This window comes from Podarcis liolepis (assembly GCF_965112155.1).
Source record: "Podarcis liolepis genome assembly, chromosome: 17".
NCBI classification, from domain to species: domain Eukaryota; kingdom Metazoa; phylum Chordata; class Lepidosauria; order Squamata; family Lacertidae; genus Podarcis; species Podarcis liolepis.
The window spans coordinates 4,751,807-4,765,348 of NC_139571.1; the positions used below are offsets into that span (position 1 = coordinate 4,751,807).

The 13,542-nt window shown below is 43.0% G+C and overlaps 1 protein-coding gene across 5 annotated transcripts in view; it reads right to left on the bottom strand.

Moving 5' to 3' along the window:
• Positions 1-13,542, bottom strand: part of HUWE1 (HECT, UBA and WWE domain containing E3 ubiquitin protein ligase 1) — a 96,265-nt gene that overhangs the window by 78,427 nt on the left and 4,296 nt on the right. The gene's annotated exons all lie outside the window — the stretch shown is intronic.

Consider the following 13,542-nt stretch of genomic DNA (forward strand, 5'->3'; position numbering starts at 1 on the left):
CATACTGGTTGTGGGACAGCAATAAGAGACACAAACGGGGGGGGGGGGGGCAGAAAAGCTACCAAGAAACTAAGAAACTGAAATGTTGTTGCAGAGGAAAATCTATTCCAATAGAGAAGGACAGTATGGCACAGGGTTGAACCATAGCATTGTAGAATTGAAAGGGACCCCACGGGTCATGCACAAGTTCAAGTAGGGACTGATCAGAGCCTGCTCAATTTGATTCCATTGGAATTTACTTTTAGGTGTCAGCATTAATGTCTTAAACTACCAAAAAGAGAAAGAAATGCTGAAAAACATATCTAACTGTATTTAATAGTATTTAGAGTACCCATGCCACAAAAATATGAATACATTCTCATTTCACTGGCAAGCCAGATCAAATTAAGAAAGACCTTGCTGACAAATATATAGAAATAAAACCTACCCAAATGATGCTGACATAAAAACCTCACACTTATACCAAGCTGGAAAAATGAAAAAATAGTGTGCAAGTTTATCATCCACCCGCTCCCCACCTCTGGAGACCATATTGTCTTACACTGAATGTAACCAAAAGACTAAAAATATGAACATAAAGAACAGATGTTGCACGTTCTTTTGTATTTCATTAAAAACTTTAATAATTTTTTTTAAAGACCTTCTGGTGGAGAATCAGTTCAGTTACCACAAAAAATGGTTTTCTGGCAGTATGCTCCTCTGTTATCCCATGAAACCAAGTCAGCAGTTAAGATTCACAACTAAAATCCCAAAGCTTAAGAGACTGTGTTCCATGGTCTAAAAACAATGGCAAATGAACAGGTGAAAATACTAAGGAACTCACTACCACAGGCTTCGGCCTCAGCTGAACATGCCAGGAAGTGATGCAGCAAGACCAAAAACTGACTAATAAGTACAGCTTAAAACATGGGTAGGCAAACTAAGGCCCAGGGGCTGGATCCAGCCCAATCGCCTTCTCAATCCGGCCCACAGACAGTCTGGGAATCAGCATATTTTTCCATGAGGAGAATGTGTCCTTTTATTTAAAATGCATCTCTGGGTTATTTGTGGGGCCTGCCTGGTGTTTTTACATGAGTAGAATGTGTGCTTTTATTTAGAATGCATCTCTGGGTTATTTGTGGGGCATAGGAATTTGTTCACTCCCCCCCCCCAAAATAAATATATAGTCCGGCCCGCCACATGGTCTATGGGGAAGTGGACCAGCCCCCTGCTGAAAAAGTTTGCTGACCCCTGGGCTTAAAAGGTGTGTTGCATGTTCCTTCTAGCCTGGCCAAAGAATACAGGAGGGTGCTGCACTCTCCACTAGCACAGTTTATTAAATGCCACTCCTTTACTTTCTCTAGAACTGTAAGACAATTATTCAGGAGACGATTTTTAGTTCTACTCTCCCCCTGGCCTGGGAGGAATTTCTCTGGCACCAAAGAACTCATACATAGAAATCTTCTCTGTGAAACAGCCAGACCCCACTAAAACACTGAGCGCTGTCGGGTTACCTAGAGCTGCGACTCTCAAGCAACCCAGTCTCTCCACATTATGGGTAGCAAATTGGTGTTGGGAGTGGCATTTGCTCCACTGTCCTTTCTGGCTTAGCCATATTTTACTTCTGATTGGGTTGTCCTCCAGTCAAAAGCTTTTGCTTTTAAACTGGAAGGTCCTGGTGACAGAAACTTGTCACTGCGATATTTGTTAGATACCTAACATATTTATAAAATGCTGTAACAATAGAAAAATTTATGACCTACATCAAAACTACAGAAACTTAAGACACCCAAGTGTGTGGATCCCCCCCCCCACAACATGACTATATCGGAGTCTAACAGACCAACTTTTCAGCTTTTACTTAGCTTCACATCTGCTAGTTCTGAAGCAACAACTTCGTGGTTGATGTGTTCCCCTTCTCAAGGTACTATATCCTTATATTGGAAGGCCTATTTTGTTGTTGTGCATGTGTCTTTTAGTATTATAGGCTGATTTCTGGATATTCTACCTCTCAAACAAGTTGGCAAAATTACACACAACATGGAAAGGTAAAAAAAGACTATCATACTTCCTTGACTATACCAGTCCTAATTCACTTATTGCCCCAGCTAATGTAGGATGCCAGCTGACCTGCCACTGCAGAAGAGGGAAAGGCCAGACCATAGGAGGATTCATAGGAGGGGCTCAATGTGTGGCCATAGCTACACAGGGGGCTCAACACTTTGCCCCATTCATTATCTTGCCCAGTGCCCTGTTCTCTTAGCCATCTTTTGATGCAACCATCTGTCCAATCCTTGGAAAGATCAGTTCCCATGCTATCTTTTCCATCACTTCCTGCTATCTTTCTAGCTTTCCTATTTGTTGCTCTGAGTAGTTCCAGACCAACAGGAGCCTCCTCTCACCTGGGAGACAGCAGCCTGTCCCCATTTCCAGAAATAGTAAAGAAACAGGCAGAAAAACTCTACACTTGTTTCATATTAGCAACCAGCAGAATGAGAAGAGACAGGTGCTTGAAATGCAAGAAGGAAAACAGGCAAGTACGCTGCCTGTCTTGATGTGAGAAGGGTAGTGGTGCTTGAGTACAAGTTTACACTAGTCTTGTCATCACATCATAAGTGGTCCTAAAGAAGCATTTACATATTCCCAGTTCCTTCCATGCTTTGCACAACTGTCAGCATTATGGCACCATCAAGTGGTAAAATTATATAATGCAGTTCTTTAACAAGGAGGAGTCCTCAGTGCTTACTTCTCTTTGACTAAAAGGAATGTAAGCTGTAATACTCTGCACACTTACTGGAGAGTAATTCTTATTGAACAGTGTGACTTGCATGAAAAGGACTGCACTGTTACTATGCATGCTTACTTGGAAGGAAAATTCATTGTGTTCAATGAGCCTTCCTATCAAGTGTGCAAAGGACTGTGATCTTAGTGTCCCTGCTGCCACAGCATTAACTCTCCTTTGTAGAACTACAGATACTACACACTAGACAGTATTTTATTGTCGGGGCCGAAGCCCCTACAACCCCTAGGGGTTGGCTTGCCACAGACTCAGCAAATCTCCACAATGTATTGGCCCTCCACACAAACTGCTTAATTCTGTGGGCCAGATGGATGATGAGCATTTTTATTCACATGCCAAGTCAAACTTGTGGAAAGATCAGCTATAAAATCAGTTACCACAGCATTTAATAGTGACTGTGTTTGTCCATAAATCACAACTTGTTCCATCTGCTAACCTAGTAGTGCTTCATTCCAGTTTTCTGTTTTTATCTTAATACATCTGGGTCAAAATTTAAGCACAGCTTTCTCTGGATAAATGTCTGCCTTTAGACAGACACTAGTATGTTCCCATCTGCTGTAGGCAGAGTGAACTGCAAATCCCAGAATGCAACATAGTTAAGATTGACACTTGGCTCTGAAGCCATCTGATCGGGAGATGGCAGCTACTCCCCGCAACAATGAATGTGAAAGAAAGAAAGAAGGAGGCTCACAAAAACCAAGTGATGATTAGAAAATAGACAATTTTCAAGCAGTACTTGAAAGATTCCCCTTCCCCACCCTCAACTAAAAACGCTGAAAGACTTAACACTCCCAAGATCAAATTAGTTACTATTTTAAATCCACTACCTGAAATAGAACTCCTGCCCATTACAACACTGAGTGATTCTGCAAATCTCCATTTATTTGGCTGAAATAAGTACATGAGTTAGCTGCATTTAGCAGGTCACAGATCTTGATTGTGTGCATGTACCTGATGCCATGTTCTTCAAGGAGGGCAAGCAATAGCCTTGCTTTAAGATGAGGGGGAAGATATTCAGTCACATGAAAATGAAATCTAATGCTATTGGAGGAGTAAAGATTTCTGTCAGGTGGTGGTGTGGTTGCTTGAGAGCAAACAGGCAAGACTCCAACCTGTCTTTTCCAAGCTTTATTCTTAGTGCAAACTATTTACAGTGAAGAGCGTCACTAGTTCGTGTCTGGTTCAGTCGCTAGCAGAATCTGGGAGTGGCCGGTCCTTGTACCTCCCCCAGCATAACAGTCGCATGACCCCCATCCTTCTCCTCCCCTCTCTGCGCTGAAACCTACTGCGCAGAGTGGGCGCTGGCAAAGGGGTACTTCCCTCCCCTCCGCTTTGCTCAGGCTCAGTATTGAGGCTCACCCTAGCATCTCCTGGCCCCTGCACCTCTTCCCCACTGGAGGCGGGGCTTTCCTCCTCGCCAGAGGAGGAACTGCTTCGCAAGATCTTCGGAGGTTCCCTATAACACAACTGCCCTTCCACCTCTCGTCTCGGAGCTGATGGCAGTTCCCTGTCAATTTCCAATTCTATCTCTCTCTGGTTTTGCTTCATCATGACAGACTAGTAGCACAGGGCTAATCTATAAGCAGCGGCAGGCCAAGGAGAGCAGAATTATAGAATCATAGAATTGTAGAGTTGGAAGGAATCATGAGGGTCTTCTAGTTCAATCCCCTGCAATGCAGGAATATTTCACCCAACGCAGGGCTCAAACCCATGACCCTGAGATTAAGAGTCTCATGCTCTCCCAACTGAGCTACCCCAGTCTTAAGAAACGAGTGTCGTCCATAGGGATGAGGGGAAGGGAAACTGATAAAAGGAATAGGAAGTGAAGAGAGATATAAGGGTGAATAATTGAATATTCATTAAAAGTTGCCAGCTAAGCTTCTGGTGGAGAAGACTTATAGTATGCATAAAAAGCTAGCAGATTTATTTCTTTAACACACATATTCTGGTAACATCTCTCTAAAAGAATAGTTAAATCCTGGAAGATTTTAGGTTTGGTGACATTAACTCATTATGTAAATCCTCACTGGCCAGCCTCTCTCCATTATGGAAGTGATTTCATACTTACTGTGGAATCAATATTTATTAAATATGCATACCACCCTTCAATACAAATTCTCAAGGCAACTTACATTCACAAAGCAGAACTGGCTACAAAGTCTCATCACAGATTAAAGATTAAAAGCCTGGTGACAAAAAGACAGTATACACATCAGGCAAGCTTCCTTAGGGAGAGAAATACTGTACTTAAAAAAATAATAATATTGTAATATTCTAATATTATTTATTTATATTAATGCTTCACTTCTTTTTTAATGAGTCCCTCCCCCATATTTTAAGCTGCTTTTATTTTATCTGTAAACAGCCTTGAATCCCTGTCAAGAAAAAAGGTGGGTCATAAATATAAAATAATGGAACCACAATCGATGGTCCTCTAGCCCAGTGTTTCCCAAACGTTTTTGGGCAACGGCACACCTGCTTACCGGAAAAAAATCTCGCGGCACACCACCATTAAAGCCCCGCCCCGTGACGTCAGCGCGCAGCGTCACGCGGGGGGGGGGACGCACAAAAGTGAACGTTTTTTCCCTTCCCCTTGCCGGGGTGGGAGGAGGCAGCAGAGCGAGGGCAGCTGAGGCGGCGGCGGCGATAGCGGGCGGAGGAGGAGCCGTCGCCGGGAGTTGCTGCTGCTGCTGTTGCTGCTGCTGCCCGGACATGCCGGCCTCCTCCTCCTCCGCTGTCTCGCGCTCCTCCCTTTTGCGCGAGCTGCCCCGCCGCTCGGCACCACCACCGCGGAGCCGCCCCCGGCTCGACGCGGATCCTCGCCGCCGCCGCCGCCGCCTCTCGCCGCCCGACTCGCCCGACTCCCTCCCACGGCACACCAGCCGGTGTCTCACGGCACAGTAGTGTGCCGCGGCACACCGGTTGGGAAACACTGCTCTAGCCAGTCATCACCAGTTTTAACAAGATGGTAGGAGCATTCAGGATTCAACCTGGGATTTGCAGGCTTGAAATGGACCAAGAAATGGTAAATGAAAAAATGCTGCATCATGTGATCCCTTTACCGGTCCCAAGTTGGAAGAGACCATGTTGGAAGAGTTCCCAAGTTGGAAGAGTCCATGTGAGTCATCTAGTCCAACTCCCTGCAATGAAGGAATCTTCTGCCCAACATGGGGCCAACCCTGACATTAAGTCTCATGCTCTACCTACTAAGCTATTGGGAAAGTGCCTTAAGATCCTGAAAAGAATTCTGCTATAAAAAGCACACACTTAAGACTCATATTTCTAGAGATCCTTATGACATGCCTGCACCAGTACACATCCTTAAGCAAGTTTACAACAAACCTATTCAAATTGCTCTAGCAGCTGGATTTTCATTCACAGATCACCCAAGAATACCAGAATGAATGGGAAACAAAATATTGTGATACTTTAAATGTTAACCAACTTATGGCATAAACTTCACAAACTACAGTGGTGCCCCGCAAGACGAATGCCTCGCAAGACGGAAAACCCGCTAGACGAAAGGGTTTTCCGTTTTGGAGGTGCTTCGCAAAACGAATTTCCTATGGGCTTGCTTCGCAAGATGAAAATGTCTTGCGAGTTCCTGCGGGGTCCCCCCCCTTTTTCCCAAGCCGCTAAGCCGCTTATCAGCTGATCCGCTAAGCCGCTTATCAGCTGATCCGCTAAGCCGCTTATCAGCTGATCCGCTAAGCCGCTTATCAGCTGATCCGCTAAGCCGCTTATCAGCTGATCCGCTAATGGGCTTGCTTCGGAAGACGAAAAAACCACAAGACGAAGAGACTCGCGGAACGGATTCTTTTTGTCTTGAGAGGCACCACTGTATAATCCAATTCACTGGATACGGAAGAAAAGTTACACTTCATGTGTCTATGGAAGTGTTAACTTTCATAAATTTGTTAGCCTTAAAGGTGCCACAAAACTCTGTTAGCCTCATGCAGTAAAAACATGGCACCCTCTCTGGAGAATCAAGGGTATCATTCAATCCATCTAATATGAACTTCATACTCTTGCAGACACAAAGGTTCCAAAATCTTTCTACATTTCTAACAAAGTGTGCTCAACACTAAAGAGCAAGAAAAAACACAAAAGCTATTTCCACAAATCATCCTGCACCCATTAGAAACAGCCGGTTGCCTGTTTCTCTCCTCTCCATTCCATATGCATTCCCAGCTAAGAAATCTACATGATCAGACACATCATTCATGTTTGAAGCATCCTGGCCAGACACAAAACATAACCATAACCCAAGACACTTTGTCACACATCAATATAACTTAATGAAGGTTTCTGTTGGCTCCCAATCTCTCTTCATGATACAAGAGAAATTCAGCACACATGAAAACACCAACATCTGCTAGCTACAGCGCTTTTCACTAGCTTTTTCAAACTAACAGGAATAAATCATGCACAATGTTTTCTCTTCTGCCCTAAAAGTAACAATTTGAAAAAGCAGGCAACACACGTCAGATAGGACTTCCACAAAGAGCAGGCCATAACTGAAGAACATTTTACCGTCCTCTATCCATGCCAGATGTTCTATCTACACAAACCCTAGTTGAAAGAAGTGTTCAAGTTTGAGAAACCAGTGTCCACTGCAACTGTGAGGGAATGAACCTGTCCGCCAAAAGGAAGTAAATTAGAATGCATAGCACTGATGAAGAATTTGCCACGTGAGCAACTCATACCCCAAACTGGGAGATAAATAATGGTCAACAAATTTGGGGCAGCAATGATAGTCAGCTAAAAAACTGTATTCACCAGAACATGCACTTTCCCTTAAAGGACAGGATCTTGCCCTCAACTTTATCCTTCATCTGTAAACATCAGCACAAGATTGGGACCCAACAGAAGCTCCTCTGTTGTCCTTCTCTAGCTCTGGAGCTAGTGGGGGCAGCAGAGGCATGTGGATTCACTCTGCGCTGTTTGGCTGGAGCTCCAGTTAGGGAATTTTAGATCCTCAACTTTACGTAGCCATGTTACTTCCATTGTGAGGCACACAATTAACATTTTTCTTTTCTCCCTGCCCCACTGCCATTCTAGGCATTTTAACTTGTTAACAATGTTCAGACATCTTGGTAGGGACATGAGAAAAGAGTGGCTCTCTAGGTCTACTGAGGAGGACCATAAATAACAAGCATTACACTGAATTTTAGCCCAGCACAAAAATTGTGAGTAGGTGATTCTCAAGTCTAAGAGACTGTCCTGCTATCTGAGTGATGATTGAACAAGGGACCCTTCTGCAATCAAACCACCATTTATAAAACAGAAATAACACTGTCATTTCTCCAGGATTCATGCTTTTAAAAAAAGGACTTATCTGACCACTGGAGCAGCCACTATATTTCCTGGATAAAATACATAATCCATCCATGAGCTTGTAATCTCTGTTACAGAGTTTATATGAAGGCCCCCTAATGAGAAGAAAAAGCAAGAGGTACATTCTAGCTGGGCATGTAAGCTTGAGATTTTGAATGCTCTCCCATATCAAAAGTTCACCGTAGACAAAACATTAGGCTAAAACATTCTGTCTTCCCAAGGCGTTATCTTTCCATGTGCAAGATATGAGCAAAAATGTACCTCTTTACCCAGGTTTTTGGTTAAGTAGATGCATTCCTTCCTTTTATACTGCTGAATGCTGCTGTTCTATGCTGCTGTCTTGTTATTCTGATAGCGGCTGTTTCTGTGGTTTTCTTTTATTATTATACTGCAATTGTACTTACTACCCTGGGACCATTTGGTGAAGGGTGGGGTCTAAGTATAAATAAGTAATTACAGTGGTACCTCGGGTTACATACATTTCAGGTTACAGACTCTGCTAACCCAGAAGTAGTACCTCGGGTTAAGAACTTTGCTTCAGGATGAGAACAGAAATCGTGCTCCGGCAGCGCGGCAGCAGCAGGACGCCCCATTAGCTAAAGTGGTGCTTCAGGTTAAGAACAGTTTCAGGGTAAGAACAGACCTCCAGAACGTATTAAGTACTTAACCCGAGGTACCACTGTATAGAGCGACCATGGAAGCATTCTGATATGGATGCCCTGCACCTTGCAGCAACACGGTTCCAAAAAGAAAGTACCACAAGTTCTCTGTTCACTGTTGTCTCAAATCTTCAGACTTCAAAAAAACACAGTCTAGATGAAGACAGAATTAGATCCATGTACTTGCCTTTGAAGGGTCAAAATTACTCAGATAAGAATGATGAGAAACCCTAGAGGCTAACTACAGCAAACACTCTGGAAATCCCAAAAGACTAGCATGTCTTGCCAGATTTCCTCTTAGACTCCTATGAGACCTGTAATACACATGCTTAGTCATTGCAACAACTTCGAGTTTAAGTTTCATTTATGAAACATAACACATCACCCAAAGCAAGGCATACAGTGTCCACAAGTGATGGAACTCCCAGCACCATCCTTTGCATTTTGTCTGTTGTGACTCATTGTGCCCCCAGCTACTGAAGCAACAACAGCATACATAGAGGTCTGACAGGACCATGCAGCAAAGGAGAGACTAAGTTTACACACCCTGTGCTGCAGCTCCAGGTAAGCAGAGGCCAAGCACTGTTAACTCCTCTTGAAATGGCTTCAGAAACTACCTGATCTGTAAAGGTTCAACACCATCAGCTTGCAGGTGGTAACCAAAACCCAGTAAGTGACATTTAAAACAAACCAGCACAGAAATGTTGGATTGTTAGATTAGAACAGTGGTTTTCAACCAGTGTGCCATGGTGCCTTGAATGATGGTCAAGGGTGCCACAGACAACACTGGCCTCCTTCCCTCCCTCTCCTCTGATGCCCTCGCATCTCTGCCTCCCAAAGGCTTGCACAGCTGTTTGTTGCAGCAGTGCTGGTTATAAGCTCCCCAGGTGAATGGTGCCTCTGGGGCTGGCCAACGGGTGCTGGTTGTCAGGAGCTGAGGTGGCCTTGGAGTAAGGAAGCAAGCAGACTAGGGAGCCCAGCCAGCCGGTCCACCAGCCCTTGCTGTTGGGAATGGAACAGACAAGTAGGAGGCTGGGCAGGGAGGCAGGCAGTGCGCTGACCTTTCTTGTGCTTGCTGTGTGCAAGGCCTGCCAGGGAGCCGAGTGCCTGGTGCTGAGCGCCTTTTTGCCATGCAGGACTGGCAGCGCTTGCTGCTGCCTCCCAAGGTAAAGGTGCTGGCCTCACATTCAACTTTGGCCAATCTCTGTTGGGTCACTAAGGCTGGGGGCATCCTCTTCCCAGGCCCCTGTGAGGCAGTGTGAGGAGGCACCTCTCTTTCGGGCAGGGGGGGGCAGGCAGCTCAGAGACCAGGGACAGCAGCAGCGGCTGCCCGAAAGACTCCCAAGGAGAGGGGAGAAGAGAGGAGGCTGAGGGAACAGTCCACAAGAGAGGGTGTTCAAAAAGGGGTGAGGGGTTGCCAGCTCTGCAGGCAAGGGGTGACGAATCTGGGCTCCTAAGCCTCAGAGGTGCCACAGAAAGAATGCAGTTGGTCAAGAGCCATGGACTCAAAAAGGTTGAAAACCTCTGGATTGGAATATCAGAATGAAAGCTAACATCAAACAGTGCATGTCCCTCAACTGGAATGCAGTGTGGGAGTGAAAACTCGATGCAGTTTCAAAGATATAAGCTTCCATGTTAATTCCACTTTATGCAGTGTGTTCCTTCAAAAAGACTGCTGAAACAGACATTTCTTCAAATCAATTGACATTTCTGATTCAAGTTATAGATTTTTCTAACACGCAAAAGCTTTTGGTTGGCTTATTAAATTTTACTCAAAGACCAAGCAAGTCTCAGTGGTACACGTTGTAGTTGCTGAAGTTCAAAAAACCTCATCAGAAGAATTAAGAAGTCTTGCTGTTTTCAAAAGTGTTCTACCTTCATGGAACTCCTGAACCTCAATCATAGAAATTCAGTGCACAGTAGAAGACTTAGAACGCACACACACTTAACACCAGACTATGGCTGCACGTTGTGATCTTCTCATTAATCCTTGATAAGCTCCAACTGAAAGCACAGGTTTCCCCAAAACATTGGGGGTGGGTGAAAATAGCTGATCTACAGTACAAGTAGTAAACACATGATCCATGGTCTTTCCTTATTCAAAGTTTTATAATAAGTGGAACTGCTCTGCAAACTTGCCTCTTGAGAAGAGGTAAGAATTCTTTTTAAAGAGCATAATTTACTTATCTGATTCAACCTCTGCCATACATTAAATGCTTGGTGCAGATAATACAAAGGAAGTTTCTGTGATCTGTTGTGTGAAGTGATTTCTTTCAGATTCAAAATGTATAACTACCCATGACTACCAGCGTTAGCAAATCTGTCCAATATCAAGTGAAAGAGAGACAGGGTACCATGCCTCTACCACTCGATTAAAATCTATTCTTTGTATATCGTATTGTTGTTTTATTGCTATGGCCGATGCCTGATGCAAATAAAGATTCATTCATTCATTCATTCTCTACCAATTTCAGATTAACATCTCTTGAAATTCTTTCTTTTCTGTTAGTGAATTTAGGACCATATTCTGGATTTCATGTACTCCAAAAGTTCACCTCACTAGGTTCTTAATGAGATTTCTTCTTAGCTTGCCATAATATTTAAGTTTCTTCAGTTAAACAAATCCGTCACTCCTGATCAAGTCTTTGTATGTTTTAGAATTCTGCATCCCTACCACGTTTTAGAGGGAAGGTCAACTAATCACTTCCCTTTGGAACTGTGTAGTATAAACAAGACAGGAGATGGAGCTGATACATGGCAGAACAATTCCACCAAGGCCAAACATGCAGTAAGTTGCACAGCTAAGGAAATAAAGGATTACACTTCAGTTTGAATGGAAAAGTGCCACCACAATCCATCTTACATCCCAGCATAGCCACAACTAACAATATACAATAATTTTTGGTATTTCAAGCACATTAACAAAACCTTGACAGAAGTTCTAAAATCCAATTCAATTCAGCAAAACCATCTATAGGACTGCCAAAGAGAGGAAGAGGAAGTCCTACTGCACAAGTGGAAGGCGATGCTGGATACATGTTGTTGGCATACGTCTGTCTCAGGAGACAATGGTTACAACCATATGTGGAATTTATATACTGCCCTTCAAAAGCATTTTTCAGGGTGCTGTATACAAAGGTATCAATAACAGAAGACAATCTTACTCGGCTATGAGTGATCACCAAAGAAGAAAAAAAGTAAATAGGCATGCCAATCTAAGAGAATATCTATCTCCTGACAATTGTACTGTATTCACACAGATCTGGGCAAACAATGAAGCCTGAAATAAATATTTTAAGCTGTTTCACATGGCTGTACAGTTTAGCATAGTGGCACTTTTAGACATTCTCTACATGCAGTAAACTAAGAGGCTAATGCTCTTTACCACAGCCTCTATCCTGCTACAATCACACATATCTTGAGCATTCTGGCCAATGGTCATCTTGGAATAATGTAGTAACAATGGAAACTGAGGGATTTAATAGGAGACACCTTCAAAAAAGAAGACGGAGCTAATCTCCTCACTGTGAACATTTGTTTGCAAGTTTGCAAGTCACTCCAACAGCCAGATGTGTTAAGCTGGTCAACAAGTATATCAGGTTTTAGCAACTCTACTATTATGACACATCAAATTAAGAGTCTCTGAGACAGAGGGCAAAACTGGCTCTGACAGTGATATTGTAGCTATTAAGCCAAGAAGCCATTTATACAGTATGTAAGAACTCAGAATAAAAGTAGCTAACATGCACAAAATAACCATTACTAATACATGTACCAAAAAAAAATCAAGTCAGTTTCCTCAGTCATGGTAACAGCAAGGCCAACATGTATACTTTGGCCCTTCTCTAATGGCCTCTGTTGAGAAGCAAATAACAGCTAGAGACAGGGGTGGTTAAATCTTAAGATGCTAAGATCTGTGGACTTATTTGTATGTCTGAGATAAGCATCTGATCAACAACTGGAGCAACTAGTTCTGTAATTTATGCTGTGTACGTACAGGAAAGGAAACTTTTGATAGCTATAATACATTATCAGTCCTAAGTCCCAAGAAAGCACTGGATAATATATAAATATATATATATTATATATATTTTATTATGCTCAAAAACACCTGGGACACATCCCCAAATACTTTATTTCTAGCTGTCACAGGGTAATTGACATACATCTACCTTCCAGAACCTTAAACAAAGCCTTCAGGTCATATATCCAGTCTGTCAGCATATGGTGAATCAAAACAGGACTACTGGACCTTGCAAAAAGAAAAAACTGGTCTGCCCTCATGCTTATGAATGAGTAATATGTAAACACCAAGTGCTCTCTAGAAGCACTAGCTCCAGCTGAATTGTTTCAGGATGAATTTGACAAACACAGAAAGTTAAATGATTTGATAGATAGCCCAAGATAAGTTGGACACTAGATTTCTAGATGTCAAATCATAATGCCTTTCAAAGACCCAAAGAAATTTAAAAAAATTCCTTCCAATAGCACCTTAAAGACCAACTAAGTTAGTTCTTGGTATGAGCTTTCGTGTGCATGCACACTTCTTCAGATGCACACGAAAGCTCATACCAAGAACTAACTTAGTAGGTCTTTAAGGTGCTATTGGAAGGAATTTTTTTATTTTGACTATGGCAGACCAACACGGCTACCTATCTACTACTGGAACCAAAGAAATTTATTAAGCAAAAACTCACATTCTCAAGTGCTGAATACACCATGGGTGATTATGAAATATCTAACCTAGTTTGTTGCCTACAAAAAGAA